This window comes from Cydia splendana, chromosome 21, assembly GCF_910591565.1.
Source record: "Cydia splendana chromosome 21, ilCydSple1.2, whole genome shotgun sequence".
In the NCBI taxonomy this organism is placed as follows: Eukaryota; Metazoa; Arthropoda; class Insecta; order Lepidoptera; family Tortricidae; genus Cydia; species Cydia splendana.
In genome coordinates this window covers 13,175,941-13,200,653 of record NC_085980.1, presented here as the reverse complement: position 1 = coordinate 13,200,653, position 24,713 = coordinate 13,175,941, and positions in this window count along the sequence as shown.

Genomic DNA, 24,713 nt, shown 5'->3' with positions numbered 1-24,713 from the left:
TAAATAGACGTTTAAAAAAATATTTTACGAATTGGAGTGGATTAATTATATTCCCTTATCTATTTCCAGTTCGGGACCTCTAAGTACTTTTAAATGTGCCAAAATAGATTTCCTGTTAATCTCCTTTACCGAAACAATTCATTCCGAGTATTTCAATTTAATGGCTTTGCTAAGTCAGTTACAAGCGTAATCATTAAAGTGCGAACTGATTGGAGTGAAACTATTGATAAATCACAACTAAGAACTGTAATTAATTATACGATTCACAGACGGCGCGATTCGGGAAATGATTTAGAGATTCACTAGATATTAAATAGTAAATATATGTGACGTCCCACGGGTAAAAGTTGGATGGCGGTTGGAGCTTACGCTATTATTAACGCCGTGCCTGTATTATTGCGGCGTTATGCGACATAAGCGCCAGCCGCCATAAAGTACCTTTTGCCGTGGAACGTCACATATCTTTACCGTTTCATATCTAGTGAATCTCTAATTCATTTCCCGAATCGCGCCGAGAGAAATACATTATAGATGGGAGTTTATGGATTATGTCTTGTTTGTTTATATTAAGCATCACATTTAATTATGACTTACTTGACTTTTAGCCACTCGTTCGTTCAAGAGGACCTCCAGAATCGCGGAAACGTCAAATTTGACATATCTATCTTACAAATATCTTTAAATTATCCATATCGTAACTTGTTGAAGTCTAGTAGAAATCTAATTCATTTTCCGAATCGAGCCGTCAGTCATCCTAAGTTATCGGTAGGCGGATAGAGTAAAGATAGATCTTCATGAGGACCAACCAAAATGGCATGATCTTGTGTTTTATTGGATGACTCACGCTAGACCGGCCCGGGCCGGGGGCGTCCGACGTGTCATTTTCTATGACGGCTGATCGGTGATCACGTGGTGCTATCCATAGAAAACGAAGCGCCGGAAGCTCCGGTCCGGCCCCGGCCCGGTCTAGCGTCAGTCATCCTTTAGGGCCAAACTCATTTTGGGTCATTGCGCGAGCCTATTAAGTGTTTTTACGAAACATATAATGCTTGAATAATGTTCCAAAACTCAGTGTTTAAATAAATAAATGTTATAGGACAATTCTACACAGATTGACCGTCCCACAGTAAGCTCAATAAGGCTTGTGTTGTGGGTACTAGATGACGATATATAATTATGATATACACACATAATATAATTACTTATACTTATATATGTCGCAGTCAAAAGTGTGAACTGGTCAAAAGAACTTTTAACCGACAAAAACAGACAAAACTGCTTTTGACTGAGCATGTTGGTCAAAAGTAGTTTTACCTGAAAATCATTGGTTAATAGTAATTGTGACTGTTACTATCAGTCAAAAGTACTCCCAGAGATAGGTAGGTTAGGGTTATTTTTTTTTTGCTACGCCCTAAAAACGAAACTGTTCCCAGAGATAGGTAGGTTAGGGTTATTTTTTTTGCTACGCCCTAAAAACGAAACTGCTGCCAGAAATAGGTCTGATTTTCAGGTAAAACTACTTTTGACCAACATGCTCAGTCAAAAGCAGTTTTGCCTGTTTTTGTCGGTTAAAAGTTCTTTTGACCAGTTCACACTTTTGACTGCAACATATACATAGAAAACATCCATAACTCAAGAACGAATATTTGTGATGAACACACAAATAAATGCCCTTACCAGGATTCGAACCCGGGACCACCTGCTTCGTAGGCAGGGTCACTATGCCTAATACCTTCTTTTGACAAGTAGGACACAAGGTTCTTACCATTTCAATTTATACCCATTCAATTCCTGTTGTAGAAATACTAAGGAACCATGTGTCACAGTAAACATACAATAACAGTAAACTATTTAAAGTGAAATAAAAAACACAATTCTGTCCCACCAACCGTAACAGCAGTAACAGGCATTGGAAAACTCATTTAATTGTTAACCATTATATAAAGCAGCCCAAGCCGGAAGACTCAAATAGTCGCTCAACGGAAGACTTAAATAATCGCTCTTTAAATTTAGTAAGGTCCGATGAGGATGGTAGCCAGGGCCATAACAGATCATGAACCGCTTTAACAATTGTGACGTCCCACGGGTAAAGGTACCTTATGGCGGTTGGCGCTTACGCTATTATTAACGCCGCTCCAATATTATTGCAGCGCTATGCGTCGTAAATGCCAGCCGCCATAAGGTACCTTTTTTCGTGGAACGTCACAATTAAACACCTTTACAGTACAATTAGCAGCAGACATTGCTAAGAGGGTCCGGTGTTCAAAATTACCTTGACACGCTCTTGTTTTCTTAACAATAAAGTCGCGTCAAGCTCATTTTGAACATCTGGCCCGATTAGCAACTTCTGCTGCTGACTGTACATCTGGTGCTCCATTACGACACCCTGTTTTATAATAAGCACATTACGTAACTACATCGAAAATTTAAAGGGCCATAAGGAAAATGTTAGTTTCCCACTTTTATACAGTTGTTGGAAATAGAGATTAAATAACAAAATAAATAAATCATAAATCTAGCCCTAAATTAGCCTGAGGCATTGTTCCCAGGACGCTGGCAGCGTTCCCCCTCTGCACAGTGAGGCTGAGTTTTTGTGCAAAAAAAGGGGCAGCTCGTAGGTCGCCAGACACCCAGACTAGTTTGGTGTAATTGTAAAACGTTGTACGATACACGTGCGAATAGGTAATTCGCTACTCGTGTCGATTTAAAACACATCCTTCGGTCGTGTTTTAAAACGAATTTCCTATTTTTCGCACTTGTACCGATAATACACAAAAACAATATGAAATAAAACTATTGAAACGGATTGTATCGCGTATATTGAATTCATACTACATCCCGACGTTTCGAACCCTTTACAGCTGGGCTTTACAGTTTTATTTCATGAGTATTGAGTAACTATCGCGGTAACCGAAGACAATATTAAAAATAATATGGTTAATTACGTACACTGGCGTTCAAAAGTGCATGGACATGTTTCAACCGTAATATTAAGGCATTACGGTCGACATCTATCCATGCACTTTTGAACGCCACTGTACATCGTTCCTTTCAAACCGCGATAACTCAAAATGTTGTAAGAGTGACTAGACATGTTCTTTGCGTGTACGCTTCATATATCTTTGTTTAAAGTCAGACTACTCTTTTCAACTGTACTCTGTCTGTATTCTGTAGCCGCGTCTTCAAACTAACTTAACAATGGAATTGTGTTGGCTTCCTTTGTTAGCTCAGTCTACAGGAGCTTTATGTCTCTAGTGCTTACGTGAGGTCTATTGGCTGCAAAGTAGGTAGGAACCATGGTATAATAATATACTCCGCCTGGTACTCCATTCCCGTCTTTTCTAGGTCACCTAACTGACACGGGCCTACGTCATCATGCGACAGCGCTATATGATAATATGCGATAGCGCTATATATAGCGGCCATGTTGTTGTGACGTAGGCCCGTGTCACTCTGGGAATGGAAGACCATGTTTTATTAGACTATGGTAGGAACGTGGTAGCGGAACCTTAAATCATAGACTAGGAATCCTCTAGACGGAGTTTAGAGCAATTATTTCATGCAACCGATGCTGCCAAAAATGCGGTGGTGCGTGGGACGAGCTGAGCGAAATCCCGTGCCGTGATTGGTCCGTTCAAATACACGGACGTCACACAAAGACACTTTCGACTCGAACGTGGAGTAAAATTACCGTATGCGTGGCAGAGGGGGTAGCGCGACTATGCTAAGTTTGGAGGATGTTTTGTCTGTGCCTTAAATAATTCAAATGTTAATATATAATAAATAAATAAGCTTTTTATTATTTCAATTTTTTTTAACATTATTACAATCTATGAATTGTAGATCCAAGGATGTGGGTTCGAGTCCCACGTTGGCCAGAGTTGATCATCGTTGATTTTTTCATAGTGATTGACATCTGTATTTAGGTACAATTTATTTATTAATCCTATATAAAACATAGTCCTCAAAATTCTGATACAAAATAACGACAAAGTTGTTAGTTTTTAGGGTTCCGTACCCAAAGGGTAAAAACGGGACCCTATTACTAATACTTCGCTGTCCGTCTGTCTGTCACCAGGATGTATCTCATGAACCGTGATACGTGATGTGACGTATTTCTATTGCCGCTATAATAACAAATACTTAAAGCAGAATATAATAAATATTTAAATGGGGCACCCATACAACAAACGTGATTTTGTTGCCGTTTTTTGCGTAATGGTACGGAACCCTTCGTATGCGAGTCCGACTCGCACTTGGCCGAATTTTTTTTGACGCATGACTTTCACTCAAGGTAAGCGTAATAATTTGTTTTGTGTCAAGAGTAAAATAATAGACCATATTAATTTATTCATATAAAATATAAATTAATCACTTTAATATCTAAGTAAACTAAATAATAACAAATCTGTTTACAATATTAATAACAAACTTAGAATAAAAAGTAACCTAAAATTAAAACTACCTACAAAACTAAAACTAATACCTAAAAAAATATAGAACTACCTACAAAACTAAAACTAAACCTAAAAAAAAAAAAAAACCTAAAAATCTATATCTAGAGAGGGCCCCTGGGGCATAGTGCCAAGAATGCTGGCAGCATTTCCTCGCTGGATCGCAACGCTTATGCGTTGAGCGAGGAAGCTGCCAGCTCTTTTGTCCCCAGAGACCTCAACAAGCCGTTTCGACAAATCTGTAAAAAGACTCTGAGCTCCCGATCCCCACGGACCGAGGGTCTCGACACCGAAAGGGATAAATTTGTAATTATCGTCGAGACCCCCGTATTTACGCCTTTTGAGGGACTCGGCAGCGTCGGCAGCGGCACCCGCTTTCTTTGTGGTACCGTGAAGGTGAGACGGTGCCAGTGTGTCCACACAGGTCGCGTCCCACACTATCACTCGTCCCATCCTCCACGGAATCAGCGACATACCATCCGGTCTCTTGCCATCGTCCCGGGCCATACCGGTCGGCTCGAGTATCGCTGGCACGTTGACGGTGACAAGAGACCGACGGATAATGTCATTGAGCGCGGCGTGACGTGACAATCGCCCTGCGCTTCGCTGGCAAGACAGACCATGACGCCCCAGCTGGTCCACATCACGTCACATTTATGCGGTGCACAGATTGGAACCCCCAGGCGCAGCCCAACTGCCACACGGAGGGTGTTTCCATCTAAATGAGTGCCAGTATTGGGCGAGGGATATGCGTTGAGCCAGTGGCCAGCCTCCCTACACCCAACTGCGATCAAACGGGCGCGTTCAGCTCCTTCGCTGTTATCTAAACATGTGGTATAAGTTAATTTCGATAAGGCGTCATCCCAGCTCCTCTGTGATTTTAGATTATATGGAGGGTCTTGTCCCGGGCAGGCAGACAGCCAGGCATTTCTAGCATCGTCCAAGCCTGTGACCTCATAGTTTGTGGGTAAAACCCTTAGGATTTTTCCTACAAGATCAGCAGAGCTGTGGACAGACGATAGAAATGCCGGCAGTGATACGCTAGAAATTCTGCGCAACCCCAGCCCGCCATATCGAACAGGTAGCGATGCTTGCGACCACGATTGATCGGATAGCTTTAAATTGAGAATACGCTCTAAGGTAGTCTGGACCATGATGTCTATAGGTAGGAGCAAATTTTGATGTTTCCAGAAAGGACTGCAGCGAAGCACATACATTAACTTTGGAACAAAAAGGCAAAATTTAAGAATGGTGAGGGCTGAATGGGGGCTTATTTCTAGAAGACGGTCGGCGTAATTTTTAAATTTAGAAACGGAGTTACTGATAAAAGTTGAAAAATAATTGTCAAAAATTGGAGTCCCCAGTAGGCTAAGGGAATCTCTCGTGACAGTGGTAACATTAGGTGTTAAAGCATTGAATTTCTCTGTTACGTCCGAATGGTTTAGAAACGCATCGTGAATGTAAAGTTCACATTTATTACAGTTCAGATCTAGACCTATGGACTCGAACTTGGACTTGAGGACGGAGAGATCCGAAAGGACTGTTTCCAACTTGCCTCCTAAGGTTCCATCGTCCAAGTACCAGACATTAAAATCAGAAGATAAATTTTGAATGATGGGGTTGATTGCTAAACAAAAAATAGCTGGCCCCAAGGGATCCCCCTGCTGGCATCCAACCTCTGAAGAAATTTCATGACTGCGGTACATTAATTTGGAAGGATCAGCGTAGCAATGAAGAAGGTAATTATAAAGCTCTGGGGTGTTATTCCTGATTTCCGACAGCAGGGTGTCTCTATTCACAGAGTTAAATGCGTTTTTTATGTCAATCTTTAATACAACTTGGCATTGGTCGTTGCTGAGGTATGTGCGAAGCGCGTGAACAGCCGCCTCGCAACCACCTTTTGTACCACAACCAAGTTGGACTGGTTCAAACCTATGCTGTAATTTTGAAATAATGTGTCGAACAGAGATTTTAGATGCCAAACGTCTAAACGTCGATCCAACTGCGATTGGTCTCACGCCACCGTCCTTTTTCGTTAGAGAAATTAAATTGGCTCCGTAGAGAATGGGGACAATATCTGCATGTACACGGCCACTCAACATAAGATTTATCATGTTGGTTAAAGATGTAATGAGTTTTCTGCCGGCATCGCCAACACAGTGCGCTATAAGATCTATTCTATAAATGGTATGTATACAATGAGATTCCGAGATTGATAATGTAATCTCATTTATCATCCGAAAACAACAATAGGAAAAGCCATTTATATCCGTTGCGTCAATATGACACACACAATATCATCCGTATAGACATAAGTAATAACTCTAAATAAGTGCTGTTAACTCCAATAATATCTAATCACACTTCACCTTATTACAATGGCTTAAGGTGCTAAATTGCTAAAATATTTTTAACCCCTTTACAAACGCCTTTCAAAAGCTGTAGTAGCAAGATTCTTCTCGCCAAAACGGCAATATCTCAAGCCTAAGCAAACACCTTCGCGACACCCTATTCTCAGAAAGAGATAAACATATAAATCCGAACGAGAGTGACAGAATAAAAAAACTGCCGCATTGTATATACCTAAGCTAACTGCATTTGAAAGTCACTGTAATTTAAGACTTATTATATTAGAACAAGGTTGAAATTAGAATGAGTTTTCAAAAGCACGTACGATGGATGCTTTCAACATGGCAGTTTCGTAGCAAGCCACTGATTCTCGCGCTACAGTTTGTCGGTGTTCGTAGCCCCCGTAGCACGTCTACGCCGCGTAGCCGATACGGAATTGAAATTGAATTGAAGTTATGGGTTCAATTAAATTGTTTTCTCCCAAGTGATATATGTTATGTAAAAAGTGGATAAGTTCGTAGCTGACTCGCCGACGTACAATATCATTGTGAGAGGAAATGCGACTACTTTTCTGGGACTTGACGAAGGTAATGAAAAAAGTTTTTCGTGTTATAATTTTTAATGTTTTGAAGACGGAAGAGTAAGTTGAATTTTAGTTTATTAAATGGTTTTTGTTGAAACAGAGGTGATAATATTTATAAGGGGTATATAATATTTATACTTATTTTCTATCTAAAATAAAAAAAATATAATTACTAAAAAAATATACAACTAATTTATGTATTTTTAAAGGGTCTGCATATTATATAAAATAATATGAAACTGAGTTTAAGGTAACTGAATAAATATGTTCAATAAAATAATATAATTAGTAGCGAGTTGTACAGAAAGTAAATTACGTAGATGTGAGCGTTATGTCAATGTAAAAACTGGTGGTAGACGTACTAAGGTGGTTGATAAGAAGTTGTTAAACGTTATAGGGCAACATTCTAATACTAGTGGCTCTGTGAGCTGTAGACCTCGCGAGCAGAGCTTGAAATAACATGGTGCTAAGAGCTTTAAATACACCGTGTTTTTTTTTTATTTCCGTTAATTTCAAGGGTGCATTCCTGAGCTTAAATCAAGTAACTTTCTCAAAGACACCGATGTTCTAATTAAGTCCATTTCGGAGATAATCCATAATTTATTTTTTTACTATAAGGCCTCTACAAGCGTGTACACTTGCCTTAGGGCCGGCTTACATATTGATTAGTGTTTAGAATGAGTTCATACTTTTGCTACTAAACTTAAGTACAATCTCGGTCGATTGATGTACGAAATGACATTGATATGTCACAGATTTCAATTGTTTGGTTGAGTTAAATGTAATGCCCGTGTTACAACAACGCTATATGCTACATTTAATTACTTATTAAACAAAAAAAAAAACAAAAAAGAAAACAAAAAATTTTTTTTTTTTTGAAAATAACTATGCCATTTAGTTCTTATAAACGTACTTAACTATACCCCGAAGTTAACGGAATTCAATAAAAACACGGTGTATAGTAAATTAAAGAAAAACAATACGAAATTTATGTGTAAAAAAATACAAAAAGTTATAATATCCCAGCATACAATTACTGGGGATCGAACCCAGACCCTCTGTGCAAACAGAAAAAGCGAACGTTTACAAACTGAGCCAAATAGTTCTTAGATGGGTTGACGAAATTTAGCTACTCCTTCTCAAATTAAAATTAGTTAAAATTAAATATCTAAATACCGCCTAAACCAGCGATAATTTTTTTCTGCATTTTTTGCTATTAACTCTGTAAACATGTTTCAAAAAGAAAAAAGTCTTATGATATCGATACGACTATTTGTTTAGGCGCCAGGTATCACGACTCCGCCATTTTTTAAAATTTCCAAAAACCGGATTGACAAAAAAATTTTATTTAGTCATAAAATTCGGTCACAAAATTTCACGAGAATCGGTTAAGAATTGCGACCTGTAGAGGAGAACATCCGGACATACGAAAGCAAAATGCCCGAGTCAAAACGTAGACCTTCGCTTCGCTTCGGTCAACTATAAGGTTTTGCAATATGGGTCTTTTTTCCTGAATGAAAATTTATAAAAAGAAATAATTGTCATGCCACACAGTTATTTAAGCGTTTTCCAAAAAAAATTTACATTTCATTCATGTCTTCAAATTATTGACTTCTTGGGCTCATTTTACTCAGAATCATTTGTACATTCACGCCTCATACATGAAAAAATGTGTTCCAAAATGTTGTATGAAAAAATAATTTTCCAGTGCCTCACATTCATACAAATAAAAAATAATTCATACAAAAATGTGACGATCTGGAAAGGAAATCTTGGAACACATTTTTTCATGTATGAGGCGTGAATGTACAAATGATTCTGAGTAAAATGAGCCCAAGAAGTCAATAATTTGAAGACGTGAATGAAATGTAAATTTTTTTTGGAAAACGCTCATTTGAGAAAAGACAATTTAAAGTAATTTGAGAATAATCCACAAAGACGAAGCTACGGGGACAATCTAGTTAACAATGATTAAGTATCTTTCTTAGATAATTAATACACCCGTCTACCGTCAAGCCAAGAATTACTTGAACGAGTCGAAAACATTAATTGTACAGTTAATTAAAAGATTTTTCACCGCACCAGCTCGTAAAAGCACTCTTTATAATTCAAAAACTGACGTGATATTTAGTTACATTTGATGCAAATTTTGACTCCAATTAAAAAATATAGAGTTGCATACAATTATTTTAATTTAGTATCTTGTCCATTATTGGGATATCCTCCTCCAATTCAGGGGGGATTTAAATCTTCTCGAGGCTGAGGTGTAGGGTTAGAGCCAGTATAGCTTTATTTGACGTTCATTAACGTATTATAATATGCCTATTTGAATAACAAACTATCTTTATCTTTATTTTCAATCGAAGCTTTACATCTACACCCATCTCATGAAGAAAATATGTTTTTTTTTCTATAAAACGAGCGTCCTCGCAGAGTGTAATGGTCCATCATTCCGACTTTGTTGTTAATTTTGACCAACTACTTGATTTGCCAATCCGCATTGGGCTAGCGTGGGGACTATAGCCTAAGCCCTTTGCGCATGAGAGGAGGCCTGTGCCCAGCAGTGGGACGTATATAGGCTGAAATGATGATGATGACTTGATTTGTTTGCTTGCTTGACTGGTAGTGCCGCCCATGACAAACCATGACTGTATTTACCCTATTTTTGTAAATCTGATGATATGATCTGTGTAAAATTGTCCTATAATAAAGAAACCTTCCTCAAAAATCACTTTATTGATAGGTGAAAACCCCATGAAAATCCGTTCAAAAGTTTTTGAGTTTATCTCGAACAAACAAACACACAGACATACAGACGCGGCGGGGGACTTTGTTTATATAACGTGTAGTGATTAACTCAATATACTATGATCTGTTATTATAAATTGTTCATAAATATAGTTAAATACTAGGATACTAGCACTGCTTGGTAAATAAAGGCGTGTAAAATATGGAAAAATACTCTTACACGAAAATCGCGACTTAGTTGACATTGAAACTTTCTTTTCCAAAGCCTTTGCATGAAAAGTGACTTCATTCAAATGCTGTTAAGGCTCTAGATTGCTCAATTTGTACGTCTGATGTAAAATTAATCCCGTTTAAATAGGCTATTTCAGCTCTTTCCATATTTGATGAGTCTGTGTTGACTCGGTTGAAGCTCGCCGAATCCTTTTATTGTCTTAATTTCAACAGTTAATTTTGGTGTCTTATTGACCAAAGTGTTAGAGTCGGACCAAGAAAAGTCTGCAGCGGATTTGATTTGATAGCCCACGCAGTGCAAGTGTCATTTATACGTCATAATTTCATAGAAGTTTGACGTTTAAAATAACACGTGCACTGCGTGGGCTATCAAATCCGCTGCAGACTTTTCATGGACTGACTCTAGCGAAGCTCACCGTGTGGGCTTGGTCAGAAATGCTTTCGTAGGTACGTCCGAATGTTCTCCTCTACGGGTCGCAATTCCCAACCGACGGCCCGATTCGAATTTTAAGATACGTCAATTAATAGATCTAGAAACGATATGTATTAAATATGTCAGTGTCAAATGTGACGTTTCTTCAAAAAAAATGTCACTTTTAACACTGACACATCTAATCCATATCATTTCTAGATCTATTAACTGACGTATCTTAAAGTTCGAATCGGGCAGCGATTCTCGTGAAATTTTGTGATGTGTTCTATGATTGAATAGATTTTTTATGCCGATTTAGTTTTTTTTTTAATGGCGGAGCTTTGGGGGTTTGCGAGGGCTACATCTCACAGAGCCACTAGTTATTGAGTTTCATTGAAGTGTAAGTAGTTTTCAAAAATTAGAAACCTAGTAAGGTATTGATATTTACTTAGGTTAGGTTAATGATGATGAAAGTTTTTGATGTTTAATTACCTAAGTTAATATAGTATATCTTTAAAAGGGGAAATTAAAAAAGATTTACTTAAATTTTTGGATTATTCTTAAACTTTTTCTATACTGAATAAGTATTCAAAAAGTTATATTAATATCTGTTTCAATAGTCTAAATATTTCGCTACCGGGTTCTTTTTATTTTCCAGATCCAGAGTATTTTAATTTCGACAGACACTTGGTGTTTACATTTTATTTCTTTAATGAGCCTTTTCTTACCTTTTATTGAGTTTATTGTCAGCAAAAACTATAACCTTATTAAAAAAAACTAGGTAGGGCAAACCTTGGCTATTCGGTGATACGTACTTATTCGGTGATAGTCAGTTTTATTGTCTTTTAGCCGAGTTGCCCGGTAATTTTATTGCTTAACACAATGTTTAAGAGATACGTACCTATACCATGGATGTGACTAATGTGGTGTAATATGGTTTCAAGTAATATAATTACCAGGTAACGCGGCTAAAAGACATTAAAACTGACTATCACCGGATAACTACGTATCACCGAATAGCCAAGGTTTGCCCTCATCATCATCATCATCATCATCAGCCTACTCTCGTCCACTGCTGGACATAGGCCTCTCCTATTGCACGCCATTGAGCACGATTTGCGGCAACTCTGATCCAGCTCTTGCCAGCCGCCTTGCGAAGGTCATCGCTCCATCTAGTCTGAGGGCGTCCTACGCTACGTTTGCCGATGCGCGGTCTCCACTCCAGAACTCGCCTACCCCAACGGTTATCGGTTCTACGGCTAATATGACCGGCCCACTGCCACTTCAGCTTGCTAATCCGGTGGGCTATGTCGACGACTTTAGTTCTCTGACGGATGACTTCATTTCGAATACGATCCCTCAGAGAGACTCCGAGCATAGCCCTTTCCATAGCTCGCTGAGCGACTTTGAATTTATGGACCAGTCCTACCGTGAGTGTCCACGTTTCGGCTCCGTATGTCATCACGGGTAGGACGCACTGATTGAAGACTTTTGTCTACAGGTTTGCCCTACCTAGTTTTTTTTAATAAGGTTATAGTTTTTGCTGACAATAAACTCAATAAAAGGTAAGAAAAGGCTCATTAAAGAAATAAAATGTAAACACCAAGTGTCTGTCGAAATTAAAATACTCTGGATAAGAACCCGGCAGCGAAATATTTAGACTATTTAAACAGATATTAATATAACTTTTTGTATACTTATTCAGTATAGAAAAAGTTTAAGAATAATCCAAAAATTTAAGTAAATCTTTTTTAATTTCCCCTTTTTAAGATAAACTATAATAACTTAGGTAATTAAATATCAACAACTTTCATCATTAACTTCAAAAAACGGTTCAGAGATTGACAGCAATTTTTCTTATTATACATAACTCGAACAAAATGATGAAATCCATCTCTGAAACGGCTTTCGTTTTAGTACAAAATTAATACAATTTGGAGACAAAAAGCTTAAATTTAGGACAATGGAGTTAGCGTTATAAATATTAAAGCTCGTTCCGAAGCTAAAATAAAAATGAAACAGTAAATGTATCGGTTTTGTTCATTTTTTCGTTAATTGCTGAGCAATTAGTTTCTTTTGTCTTCTGAACGTTTTGTAATGATAGGCATATCGTTGTTGGTTTGTAAATAAATAATAAAAGTCGGTCTTTGATCTTGAATGTAATGGGAAATTGGTAATAGATCTATCACTAATAAAAATTACTAATGGGAATAAAAATCGAAATATTTTTTTTTACATTTTTACGATTCATACACCACGACCCGATATATAGTCACGCACAGTCCCCACAAAGTAGACCTTTTTGTGGAATGTCTATTCCTCAGATCTAATGACTAAAACTAGAATTGGCCTGTGATTTCGCAGCTTATTTTAAACGACGATCTGTAACTCTGGCACGTTTCGTTACTCCAGTAGCTGTTCTGAATGCGGCTAGAATACTGAACAGAATTAAAGACATTAATAACGTAGTGAGTGGTTCATTGCAGCCGTATAGCCAAAAAGAGGGGGGGGGGGGGGTGTTAATGGGTATTGTTTACAAACGTATAACATTATACTAATCTGATGTAAACTTCAATGCGAAGCATACTAGAATGAGCGCAATAATCTCCTCCGGTTATCAGAAGAAGGTTATGTGGGGTATGTGGATGGGAAAAGGCCTACAGGCCTTACATGGCTAATATGGTCGGCTCTTTATCATTTGTCACCATGTCTGTCACGCTCTAACAAATATCACAGAATAAATAATAGTACTAGGTACAGAAGACTCACTCTCTAACAAAGCGCGTCCATTACGATCAGGGCAGATATGGCCACTAGGTGGCGACAGTGCCACGCGCGGCTTATGGCTAACCACCTAAATTGGTGTGGAACGCATGTACTTTTAGCTACAAAACGATGAAATCGCGGAGTGAGCTACACCTGGAAATATGTAAGTGCGAAAATGACGCATGGCATGACAGGTGATAAAAATGCGACCGCTTCTGGACGTGGACGTAGTCCAATACGGTTGTCTGACCAGATCCGCACCGCTCTTGACTCCACAGTTCATATGGCTCTCCACACCGCCAAAGACAGAAACAGATGGAGAAAGATTGTAATAGAAAGTGATACTAAACTTCTCTTACCCCGCATCCCTCCTTGTGTCGTATTCCTCAATATTGAGGGTCGTGACCTCCCATTGAGGAATACGACACAGGGGGGGATGCGGGATAAGAGAAGTTTAGTATAAGGTCAATGTGGCTAATTCCGTCATGGAGGCTATTCCATCCACTAGCATTTTTCTCGAACAACGATTTTATAATTTCATAGACATAGCAGCGATTGCTTTTAGTTTCAGCAACCAAAAGAAAATGGTATTTTTCCTACGATTGATAATCAAAGAAATATACGCTCGTGGACGGAATAGTCCCTATGGCGGAATTAGCCACATTGACCTTATTTTGCTCGAGGTATGATAAACATCCTTAATGACTAAGAAGCGTGTTCAAAATTTAAAAATTATCACTTGATTTATTATTAACTCGACTCTCAGTTCATCTCACGCACACCAATACGCTTTATTGAGGTACTTCTATCTATAGGCCTCACTCAGTATGGGCCAAACTCGATTTGCTTGTAAACCACCTCATTGGAGGAAGGCTTTTGTGTACACAAATGTTTTATTCATACGAAGAAGCGACAGACGAGTAAACACACACATTACTGGGTAAAATATCCAAAACTCGGGAACAAACATCCTTGTTTTTTACCTAAAAATATTCACAGTAAATAGCTAGGATATTTGAAGAAGGCAAGAAATTTTAGAAGGTTATTAGTTATTTGTTTTACAAGGGGGCAAAGTTGTTGTTTAACCGCTCGTGCTAATATTGAAACCCGAGCAAGCGAAAGATTCCAAAATTGAACCACGAGCGTAGGTAGCGAGTTTTCAAGGGGCCTACCGCGAACCACGTTTGACGTGTTGCCTCTCAGTGACACTTACGTACGAATTTACAAGTGCGACAGAGTGATGTGAGTTTTTGAATGTTTCTGGATGAGACTTGCCCAGGACCGGGATAAGTGGCGTACACTAAGAGAGGCCTAGAGGCCTATGCTCAGCAGTGGGCGATTGAAGGCTAAAATATGATGATGATGATGCTGAGTGCACCCATATTTTCTCTTGACTGTACTTATTTTAAAGACTTAAATAATCGACAAATTAAATTAAAGTTGCACAAGTGGAACAAATGCTGCCCCACTTTGGGAGTAAAATCGATGCTGACATTTAAAGCCTCAAGGTCGGAGACGAACTGCATACAATGTGTCTCTAGTCTATGGCACAGAATAAATAATAGTACTAGCATGGATGTAAGTAAAAAGAGGTAGATATGGTACCAGGCGCACGATCGTGAGCCATCAAATATAGGTTCCGGAACCTATATTTAGTTAGTCGTATGTGTGACGCCAACCTGTCAAGTTGTCAAAATCGTTGTATCAAATTTTAGTTTTGTCAACTATGAACGTCACACGTCTACATAAATAGAAGGTCATTGAGTACTAGGTACAGAAGACTCACTCTCTAACAAAACGCGTCTGTTACGATCAGCACAGATATGGCCGCTAGGTGGCGACAGCGCCACGCGCGGCTTATGGCTTTCCCCAAAATTGGGGCGGAACGGATGTACTTTTAGCTACCTGTAGCAAAGCAACGAAATCGCGGAGTGAGCCACGCCTGCCTATGGACAAATAACATAGGTAGATAAGTCTAGTCTAGCCTATTGTTTGGTGGATTCAACTATAGGTACCTACCTAATGTCCGTGTTATATCAACGCTATTAATAACTTTTTACGAAAACAAAAAAAATAGCAACAATGCCATTCAGTTTCCTTAAATGTACTTAGCCATACCCTGATGTTAAAAAAACACCGTGTATTGTATAGTATAGCCATAGACTAAAAAAAAAAAAAAAAAAAAAATGTAAAAAAAAAATTGTACTACTTATAAACCTAGGGAAGAGCGGTGTCTCCCAACACAAGCATAAGCTTACCGGGCGGCTCCATCCCCTGTATCACAAAAGATGTATATTATTATGAAATAAAGAATTTTGAATTTTGATATTTTGAATTTTTTTGAGACTAAAAGTCACATTGTATATCAGCTGCTAGACATCGTTACGAAAACAAGTCAAAAACAACTTAGAGCACAGAATAACTAATAGTACTAAAGGTACAAAAACAAGTCAAAATTAATGTACGTAGATACAGAGTATTCAAAAATAAAACCGGCCAAGCGCCAGTCGGACTGGCGCACGAAGGGTTCCGTGCCATTACGCAAAAAACGGCATAAAAATCACGTTTGTTGTATGGGAGCCCCACTTAAATATTTATTATATTCTCTTTTAGTATTAGAACTAACTATTCTAAAAATATGTTTATTAAGCGAGCATGTGCACTCTATAATGATAATAATATTGTAAAAAATTTAGACATATTTCACTGTACCATAAGCTCAATAAAAAAAAAATTCAGGACTAGTAGTGTGTAAATTAACGCGATTTGTCAAAATTTTAAGTATTAATATATGTCATGTCATGTATGTCGATACTTATTCAATAGTTGTTGAAAACGTAGAACAAGTACTTCATTGAGTTTTATGTATACTTAATTTCTAGCTTCGCAAACTCAGTGTCTGAACTTAAGCCAAGATAGGTACTTTTTCGTGCTTCTATATAAATATATGTTTAATAAAAATGGAAACTATAGGTTTAGATTAAGAGAAGAAACTGTAACAATATTTTTTGCATGACCGTTTGTTTCATATTTAAATAAATAAATAAATAAATAGTATTTGTTGTTATAGCGGCAACAGAAATACATCATCTGTGAAAATTTCAACTGCCTACCCAAGTAACACACAAGTAGGATAAGAGAATAAAATTATCATCTTATTCAAATTAAGATTGCATAAATTTTGTATGAAATGAAAATGAAAATGCAAAAAGTTTATTGTATAGAATTAAACATACAGTAAATCACGTCCCTGTGTCCTGATCTAGGAAACCCTGTGTTACAGGACCCAGTTTCGTTACTTATACTAGTTTCTTAATCTAATATATACCTATTGGTAGGTACAAATTGTACAGAGAATTACACTGAAACTTACAGATAGCTATGCCTCTTTTAACATGTAGGTATATTGTTTTTATTTGTGAACTGCGTGTGTACGAGTGTGTAAAAGTGCATACTATAATATTTATGCTATGGGAGTATTATTTCAATGTTATTATTATAAAATGTACGATTATATCTATGTAAGTATTGTAAATATTTAGTTAATTATTTTATTTTAAGACGTTTAGGAGGAGTTCAGTGTCGTGGTAATCTAGTTGGGTAAGCCAATTAGTTAAATACCGTTTACTAGGAGGTCTCTTGATGGGATGTAGCTTGCAGAATGATTTCATTACTAGAGCTGAAATGAAGGGGTGAAATCTTTGGGCAAATTTTGTACGCGTTTTTGTGGTTTTCCAGCGCTGACGGCGTCTTGTGTCTGCTTCAAAAATCTTGTCATGCATTTTTCCATAATTGTACATGATTTTTTTGAGATATAATTGGCGAACCGAGAGAACATTGGCAAGCGTGTATAGTTATTTAGTACTGTATCGTGATGGTTTCCGGTAAATAACTTTGAGAAGAGACCGTTGAGCTCTCTCTAAAGTAATGAGGTGCGTCTTTGCCGCCCCTCCCCACACTGAATTGCAGTAGCATAGCACGGATTCACAAAGAGCGAAGTAAACTGTCCTCAACAGTTCGGGATATGCAATATTTCTTAAAGTTCCAAAGACATACATAAGCTTACGAAGACGGCTTTTAAGTGACTCGATGTGCTGCCGCCAAGTGAGGTGAGTATCGAGCAGTACACCAAGGTAACGCATGGTGTTTGAACGCTCTAAGAAGCTAGCACTAGTTAAACTAGAGGACCCTGACAACATGTCATTCTGATGTATATAAGCGCCACCGCTTATAAGCGCCACGGTGGCGCTTATATACAAAATTTATGCAATCTTAATTTGAATAAGACGATAATTTTACTCTCTTATCCTGCTTGTGTTTTACTTGGGTAACTATCACGGTTCATGAAATACAGCCTGGTGACAGACAGACGGACAGACAAACAGACAGACGGACAGCGGAGTCTTAGTAATAGGGTCCCATTTTTACCCTTTGGGTACGGAACCCTAAAAACTACACTAAGCAGCTAGACTATGAAGAAGTTGATCGGTAATGTCAGGGTAAAGCACACAATATACATATCACTTAAATAAATGAAGCTTTTATGAGGTGACAATATTTACACGATCGTGTGACAAAATGAATCGATTCTTTGTGGATTCTAGTGATGAATGATTACTAGAGACAGGTGTTTGTATTTTATTGAGAAGCTTATTTTTAGAAATACATAATATTTTTGTTCTTAGAATGACAATATAATAAAATTATGAACTACTTATAAACATACTTGAAAACATCTTTTTTAGCCTATCAGCCTTATACAATCTCATAGATACCGCAAATAAGATATTTTATATTATTATGCCAATTTTAGGAGATGTAGACATATTTTAAGTGAGACATATTTTATTTTACAAACGATTCGAACCCAATAGGGACCATGCGCGTTGGAGGGTCTGCCATCTTGTGGCCTGAATTGGAAACATATGTGCACATGTACATTGCCAAAACAAGTGCTACCATCTACAGTTCTCGTCGGTACGTTTCCTTGTGCATAGTAGGTTCTGCCATCTTGTGGGCTAGGTACATCGGAAGCATAACCGACACTTATGCTTTGCGCCAAAAATCTCACGGCTCCTATGCTGTCCTATATAATTCACGCACGGGGCTTATTCGAACAAATTTCTTCGTTCAAAAACGTCACTTTTGACACTGACAGATCAATGTTGCAAAATCCCACTTACCGGTCAAACCTGGAGTTACCATGGTTACCAATACAATTTGACACTATCTAGGTTAACGGTTTAACAGGTTTTACCCCTTAGAAGCATTGCTCAAATATGGACATTAGATAAACTGTTAATGTTAATAGCGACGATATCATACCTTGTTTAAATAGGATAAACCGGATACAGTTAAAAAAGACAACATTAATATCATGAAGTATTTGAACAAATTAAATTATTTTTCAGAAAATATTTTAATTTGTTTTTTATCAAGTAGAAACACTACTATATAAATTATAAACTGAAATAAATGTCATATACTAAGAAAAAGTGACCAAGGCCTCCAGTGCCCCAGGCTGGAATCGAACCAGCGTCCTCTGCTATCGCGGCAGGTGCCTGAACCACTCGGCCACCGGGCCACAGCGACATTAGTCAAATTTTCCAAGTATATGCACTTCCTACTGAAGGCTTGTGGCGCCCCCTGGCCATCTCTAAGGTAGAACAGTATGGTTCGAACCTTCTATCTGGATCATTCTCATGATGATACCGAGCTAGCGAGAGAGATGGCGCTGCCAATCAATACTATGAAGTATTTGAACAAATTAAATTATTTTTCAGAAAATATTTTAATTTGTTTTTTATCAAGTAGAAACACTACTATATAAATTATAAACTGAAATAAATGTCATATACTAAGAAAAAGTGACCAAGGCCTCCAGTGCCCCAGGCTGGAATCGAACCAGCGTCCTCTGCTATCGCGGCAGGTGCCTGAACCACTCGGCCACCGGGCCACAGCGACATTAGTCAAATTTTCCAAGTATATGCACTTCCTACTGAAGGCTTGTGGCGCCCCCTGGCCATCTCTAAGGTAGAACAGTATGGTTCGAACCTTCTATCTGGATCATTCTCATGATGATACCGAGCTAGCGAGAGAGATGGCGCTGCCAATCAATACTATGAAGTATTTGAACAAATTAAATTATTTTTCAGAAAATATTTTAATTTGTTTTTTATCAAGTAGAAACACTACTATATAAATTATAAACTGAAATAAATGTCATATACTAAGAAAAAGTGACCAAGGCCTCCAGTGCCCCAGGCTGGAATCGAACCAGCGTCCTCTGCTATCGCGGCAGGTGCCTGAACCACTCGGCCACCGGGCCACAGCGACATTAGTCAAATTTTCCAAGTATATGCACTTCCTACTGAAGGCTTGTGGCGCCCCCTATAATATTTTCTGAAAAATAATTTAATTTGTTCAAATACTTCATAGTATTGATTGGCAGCGCCATCTCTCTCGCTAGCTCGGTATCATCATGAGAATGATCCAGATAGAAGGTTCGAACCATACTGTTCTACCTTAGAGATGGCCAGGGGGCGCCACAAGCCTTCAGTAGGAAGTGCATATACTTGGAAAATTTGACTAATGTCGCTGTGGCCCGGTGGCCGAGTGGTTCAGGCACCTGCCGCGATAGCAGAGGACGCTGGTTCGATTCCAGCCTGGGGCACTGGAGGCCTTGGTCACTTTTTCTTAGTATATGACATTTATTTCAGTTTATAATTTATATAGTAGTGTTTCTACTTGATAAAAAACAAATTAAAATATTTTCTGAAAAATAATTTAATTTGTTCAAATACTTCATAGTATTGATTGGCAGCGCCATCTCTCTCGCTAGCTCGGTATCATCATGAGAATGATCCAGATAGAAGGTTCGAACCATACTGTTCTACCTTAGAGATGGCCAGGGGGCGCCACAAGCCTTCAGTAGGAAGTGCATATACTTGGAAAATTTGACTAATGTCGCTGTGGCCCGGTGGCCGAGTGGTTCAGGCACCTGCCGCGATAGCAGAGGACGCTGGTTCGATTCCAGCCTGGGGCACTGGAGGCCTTGGTCACTTTTTCTTAGTATATGACATTTATTTCAGTTTAACATTAATATCAATTTAAATAGGACATAGAGGCTTACATGGGTATAGCTTTTCGGCGGTTTAAGGGTAAAGCCATAAAGATAAGTTAATTAATTTAAGTACTAATAAATTATAAAAGTGCGCAATTCATTCTTAAATAAATAAATAAATATATAACGTTACTAAAGGGGCCCACTGATTAACAGTCCGCCGGACGGTATCGGCTGGCAGTTGTTCGGAACTATCAAAATTTTGTTCTAACTGACAGGCCGATACCGTCCAGCGGACTGTTAATCAGTGGGCCCCTAATTACAAATGCAAATCGTCCCCATTTTAAAATAAAAATGCTTTACTTTACATAATAGATTTATACAAGCTTTAACAAAGTTAATTAATTATATTTTTGCAATAATTATGCTGTTTACGAATTAGATGTGTTTTAAGTGCCTATTGTATATCTATATAATTATTTAAATAGGTACTGCGGAATGGAGTATCGAGCCAAACCAAGGTTTAACGATGCTTTTGGATCTGAATATTATGTAATCATGATTTATCTGTAATAAATAAAAATTAAAATTAAAGTATAAAATATTACACTTTATATATGTCGTAGTAACGGCAAAAATAGCAACACAATTACTAAGCTTTTATTAAATACGTATCTTCAATCCTTTTACTTAGTGGTCGTCTCTAAGACGGTCACTAAGTGAAACCTCCAATATCAGAACCCTCTGAAAATACATTACAGAAAACTCCAATCGGTATTCGGTTTCCACCATTAGGCCATTTCTTTTGTTTCGTTTATTACTGCGAGATTATTTCTTGGTGATTACTGTAGGGTATGAATACTTTGCTTAATTATTAAGATTATCTGGAGATAATATATTATGGTGAAATAATTTATTTACATACAGTCATATATATACAGTGGTACTAATAAACGAAATTAATAACTAGCTTAAATCTAAGATAGGCCCCTGAGGCATTGTACCAAGGATGCTGGCGGCATTACCTCGCTGTATCGCAATGCTTGTGCGAGGTATCCGCCAGCTCTTCGGTCACCAGTTACGTCAACCAGACGCTTCGCGATTTCTGCGAACAACTTATGCGCGCTGGGACCCCATCACCTAGAGTTTCAACTCCAAATGGTACATTATTAGTTCGCTCTGATGATATTACTTTACTTATAGAGTATGTAAGTTTAGTAATTACACTGTTGTTAGTTCTATATAAACTTACACAGGTAATTTTGTTACGTCTAGTTATACTCTGAGAGGTGAACAAGTATGTAGGTCATACCATACCTAGTCTAATAAATATAGTAGAATGACAGTTGTAGGGGGGCAACGCATGATTCGGTTGTGTTCTAATGTATGGGGAAGACAAACAAATTATAGCCAGCCTTTTATGAATGTAGTATAATACCTTTGGGTATGGTGCTTTACCCTCGCTAGCGTCCCCTTCCCTCCCCCTGCCGCAACCCCCCCATTTTGCATGAAATATGTCCCAGTTAACAGTTTTTTAAATTTTTTGGGGAAAGTATACAATATAGGAAAAAAGTGTCAATTAAAGAAATAATTCCTATTAAATTCTTAACAAACTAGATAGTTGAAATATTCACAGATGATGTATTTCTGTTGCCGCTATAACAACAAATACTAAAAAGTACGGAACCCTCGGTGGGCGAGTCCGACTCGCACTTGTCCAGTTTTTATAACAAATTACACTCCCCTAAGAGTACATCCTAGCTTTCAAACCTGCATCACTCCATTCAGAATCTCCGTACCGTTAAATTAATTTTGTTGAAAAACTCCCGAATCCGCAAACCAGACCCTCTTTCTTCACAGTCGGATACGCTGTAATGTAATAAATCTTTTGTGCTTGTGGACATTTTTTTCGAACAATCGATTTTGTGTTTTAGTTGCTAGAACGTAAGGTGCAAAAGAAGAGAGTTGTGGCAAAATGAACAAAAATCCGTGGGTGTTGAAAATTTTACACGCGGTTTCTTAGTGTGCAATTTTTCGCGTGTTTTTTTTCTTACATTCCGTTCCGGTGGCCTACGGCTACGCCTCCGGAACGAATTGTAATACCTACGTATTCGGGTAAGAAATGTTCCTTTTGACACTGACGGATCATATGATCAGGATGGATGGATATATCCATAACAATTCCAGCCGGCGTATTATGGATGGTTTTATCCACGTGATAAAATAACTGTTACTTTTTAACAGCGGGAACGCCGGAAACCACGGGATAGAAAGTGACGGACACCGTTTTATCACGCTGTCACGTAGACATGACCGATCATCATATCCGTACAGATCAAATTCATGATATGTTATGAGTCTTATGCCTCACATACAGTTGATATCATCGATTATCTTGATAAAGCGAAATAGTACTTAATGAGGTGATAGCAGCATCGACATGTTTTATACAGACCAACAGGCCTATTCCGATTTCGAGATAATCACAAGATCTTGAGACTATGTAGAGATCAACTAGATCTACATTAGATATCGACTAGATGTGACTTGGATATCTAAGTCATAACTTGTCGAAATCGTTCAAGAGGAACTCCAGAATCGCGGAAACGTCAAATTTGACATACAAACAAATATCTTTAAATTATCCGTAGCGTAACTTGTTGAAGTCTAGTAGAAATCTAATTCATTTTCCGAATCGAGCCGCAACACGCAAAACAGACATGGTAACAAACAGTGGAAAATAATTTACAAAGAATGAATCGCGTATAAATAAAAATAAAATAAAAAAAAATAAAAAAGCCTTTTATTCAAGTCCAATTTCGTTACATTTCATTCAATTACATAGTCAGCATTTATTTTAGGTAAGTATAATGTCATTTTGAATTAGTTATTGTTAAGTCATTTTTTACATATTACAAATATACAAAGTATTATATGTGGTGGACAAGAACCCCTCATCGGGTGAAGGCCTCCTCCAAGGACTTCCATCTATCCCTGTTTGTAGCTATATATTTCCAGTTTATACCAGCTGTTTTATTTATGTCATCAGTCCAACGGCTGTTTGGTTTCCCGGAGCGTCGTTTGCCTGCAGGTCCTTTCCAGGTGGTAGCTTTCAAGGTCCAGCGCGAGTCTGACAGCCTGGCAACATGTCCAGCCCATCTCCATTTTTGTGTTTTGGCGTGTTCGAGAGCGTCTATTAGTTTTGTTACAGCTCTTATATTTATATGTGGTATTTTTTGAACTCTTTTTATGTTTAGCAAGCTTCTCTCCATTGCTCGTTGGCATGTAGTTATTTTTGATTTAATTTTTGCAGTGAACAGCCAGGTTTGACTTGCATAAGTCAGTGAAGGTAAAATACATATATCCATAACTTTTTTCTTGATTTTCATATTCATATTACTTTTCAGGATTTCCTTTAGGCTCCAGTATTTATTCCAAGCTATTTTTACTCGTCGGTCTACTTCCTCTTCGTTTCGTTGACTACTAAATGATATCTGCTTACCCAGGTAAATATAGCTGTCTACATACTCTAGTAGCGTCCCATCGACGGTTATGTCCTTTTGAGTGCTATTGGTCATAAGTTTTGTTTTTAGAAAGTTCATTCTCAGGCCGACTTTTGCGCTAGATTCATGTAGAGTATGTATCATGTATTCTATCTGGGAGCAATGTTCTGACATTAATATGATATCGTCCGCGAAACGCAGATGGTTCAGATATTTACCATTGATGTATAATCCTATATTGTTCCAGTTGAGACTTTTGATTACTGATTCAAGTACCGCTAAGAATAATTTTGGAGACAGCGGGTCGCCCTGCCTGACGCCTCTGTCAATTGGTATGTCTGGTCCTAGTCTGTCTAGTTGAACTCTACTGGTGCAATTTTCATAAATGTGTCTTATTATTCTTATGTATGTAGGATGTACATTGCACTGGTTCAGAGCGTCCCATATAGAGGAATGTGATATAGTGTCGAACGCTTTAGCGTAATCAATGAATGCTGTATACAACGGTCTTCGGTATTCTTGATATTTTTCTATTACCTGCTCCAGTGTGTGGATATGGTCCATGGTTGAGTATCCGCTCCTAAATCCAGCTTGTTCGCATGGT